This window comes from Haplochromis burtoni, unplaced genomic scaffold, assembly GCF_018398535.1.
Source record: "Haplochromis burtoni strain Fernald_Lab_line unplaced genomic scaffold, NCSU_Asbu1 Contig_4837, whole genome shotgun sequence".
NCBI lineage: Eukaryota > Metazoa > Chordata > Actinopteri > Cichliformes > Cichlidae > Haplochromis > Haplochromis burtoni.
Window position 1 is genome coordinate 1 of NW_024587198.1, and position 3,198 is coordinate 3,198.

General features: G+C 45.3%; 1 long non-coding RNA gene across 1 annotated transcript; it reads left to right on the top strand.

Moving 5' to 3' along the window:
• The first annotated feature begins 24 nt into the window (after positions 1-24).
• Positions 25-3,133, top strand: LOC102289420. Its single transcript, XR_006054008.1, has 3 exons — positions 25-752; positions 1,300-1,397; positions 2,104-3,133. It is a non-coding gene; the product is annotated as an uncharacterized LOC102289420 (long non-coding RNA).
• Positions 3,134-3,198: the final 65 nt, after the last annotated feature.

Genomic DNA, 3,198 nt, shown 5'->3' on the forward strand with positions numbered 1-3,198 from the left:
TTTTTTTTGCACCCCTTTTCCCCCCTCTGCTGTCATTCTGTCTGGGCTGACTTAATGGCTTCCACACTGGGAAGCCGAACACACAACTATGTGGCATGTATGTGTGTGCACAAACATAACACGCCTGTATTCCTGCTTTAATTTGTTATAGGCATTTCGTGACACGCTTAGTGGCAGACAGCTAACCCGCCCCCCTCTTCAGAAAGCAGACACTCCTCCCTTGTACCCACACCAATGTGCGTTTTGATGTAAAAAAGATCTTTTCCCGCCTTTTAATTCTACATTACTCATGTAATTTGATGGGCATGTGTGAATGCACGTGAAAGTAATAAAGCACAGGTTGAAGGTTAATGTCTGTGCTGTTATATCCACAGTGAGAATCTGTGACATACTTGTGTTAAGCTTATATCGGTTTGTGAAGATTATAGGGTAAAGATGAAGCTGCGCTGCCTTTAAATGCTTTGATTTTACCATCATACACAATTTCACTGCATATCAAACCCTCTCAAACTGAGTGAGTGCACTGTGCACAGATCAAAACATGTAAAAGATCCCATTACAGTAATCTGACTGTTGTGTATTCTTGTGTGTACTCTGCTTATTTACCCGGCCTTCTCTCTGGTCCTCTGTCTCTCCAGGTCCTCCAGATGCTCCCAGTGTAGTTTCCCTGTCTGTCAGCAGCAGCACCAGTCTAAAAGTTGACTTCCAGGAACCTCTTTGTGTCAACTCTGCTGTGGTTACCAAATACAAAGGTCGGCCGTCACACCAGACCAGCCACTTCATTTAGAACAAACCACTCAGTATTACAATATGTAGAGTTACAAGTGGACATATTAGGTTCATTTCCAGCTCCAAGCTTTTTATTCTTGGACTATTGGAGAGTAGCTTTGCATGGCCCACAGTTCAAAATCCTTATTTAATCTCTACTTGGCCTGTTTGCCTGAAACAAGCTGTTGTTGCTTCTCTCCCTTAAAGGACACAGCTTTCTTCTGCTTGGCAGTCCATTGGAGAAAAAATGGACAGTGGGTGGGACATTTGTCCCTGAGATGACAATATTAAGGACATCCGCTCTCTTTGACATCATAAAGCTCCAACAGCCTGAAGCTTTTGGCTCATAGGGGTTTTCTTGTGCATGCATTATTATTCTAAACCCGTAGTGGGCGTGTTCAGTGTAAGCATTCATTACTGTAAAAGCATATTAATTAAAGAAAACAAGGAAAAGCAATGTAATTCTGCTGTAAAGTAATGACTAGTGTTTGATAACTAATGAAAAATGTTTGTGTTTGTGTATGTTTGAAGTGAGCTGGAGTGGTAATCCTTCGTTTAGTCCTCTGCTGGGTGAGATGATAGTGGATGATGCCACTCAACTCGAGTGCAACATTACTGGACTAACATCTGTAAGTTTCTACCGGCACATTGTTGTTGTTTTTCTTCATGCACATTTCCATGAGCTGAAGCACTTACAGATTCCTTCCAACTTACAGATAAAATGTTCCAATCACATTTTATCACCATAGTTTAAGCAGCACTATGCTGCAGGTTCTCCAGCTGTAGTTTGTAGAATAGCTTGTAGCTATTCTCTCACAGGAAGGGCCCTGGTATTGTTACACACAGCCCTGGACCCTTCTTTACTGTATATGTTAAGCGTCACACCAAACCCTATTCCCTCCTGACCACCCGTAAGCGTTATTTGCAGGCAGCTGCCAAAATGATAAAAAAGAGCAGCTTGGTAGCCTGCCACCTGATTTATGGGTGGCATTTTTTAAACGGACATGGAGACAAATGGACACTCGACTGGTTGTTAGTTATTATGTGAGGGAAGACCCATCCCCCATTTAAGACCCCCACTACCAGCTAAAGCTCACTCCTGTCAAAAAAGAACAGGGGTCAAGGCAAGGCCAGTGAGTTTTGGCGGCTGGTGTGATTGATCTGGCTGAGAAAGGAGAGGCAGGGGCTCGCCGTCTGCACGCTGGGAGACAGAGATGCACTGAGCTCCACACATGCACATGTATGCAGATGGTCATTTACAGAAACACTTCCTTTTCGGTTGTTGCCACACGCAAGCAGATTCTGTCGTAAGTGTCCTATCTCCTCTCCTCCCAGGGGACCTATTACTACGTGCAGGTGTCAGCGTACAACATGAAGGGCTGGGGACCTTGGAAAATTTCCACACCGGCCTGTGCTGCACCTTCCAGTAAGTTGTCTATTTTCTTTGTATAAATATGAGTATTTTAAAGCCTGTGTCTAAATTTTACACAAAGCTAAACATAAAGCTCCAAATTTAGGGTGATTTCAAAACGTGCCCCTTGCTCTACAAGGTTTTGGCTCACCTCACTAAATTAATAACTGTGGTGTGTGTGTGTATGTTTGTCTTGCATAAGTGATTTGTTTCGTAGTCTTACACATTAAATGACCCGGGCATCGCCTAATTTTGTTAATTGAATTTGTCACGCTGGTGTCATTCCAATTTTGCTGTGCCATCACTAGAGGGATGACAGCTGGACTCTCCTCCAGCTCTGCCAGGGCGGCTGGGCGGGTTGTGGGACCCTCACTGCGGATGTTAGTGAGTGTAACAGTAGCCTCAGGATGCTGCTTGGGCCCAGCTGCCAGGAGAAGCCACCCGGGTTCAGCCAAGAAATTAACCGTGGAGTCATGTGCAACAGCTGAGCTGTTGACCGCTGCAGCTCTGACCCTCTTTCTCCCTTTCCTTCAGTCCATCTGTCTCTTTCTTTAGTTTGTGTGAAATTTTTACGTTTCCATGTTTTTGAGATTTGTGAAAGGACTCTTCTGACTGTTGCAGATGCAAAATGCACCTTTTGTAAGAGCGTGAGCATAGGTAGCATTGCTGTGGGCACACTGGCACGCTCGTGGCACATCTGGAGAACACATGAACATGTTTGTCCTCATCAGCACACAGTGTTTTTCAGCAAGTTTGTGAAACTAGGCTTCCCCCTCTCCTTTTTTTTTCTACTGTCCCACCGCTCTACCTCCCCTCTCCCAGAGCTAATTTCGATGTTGCGTGTTTGTGTTTTCCATTTGGGCCTACCACTGGAAATATTTGCATGTCTGTGCTGTAGCGCGCGGCGCGGCCCCAACAGTGGGGGCCTTATACCGGGCCGTGGACGCCCATTAAAGGGCCCGCTTGTCTTGTTGGGACAGGCACCTTTCCGGGAATAGACCTCACCGTGTTTCAGCCCC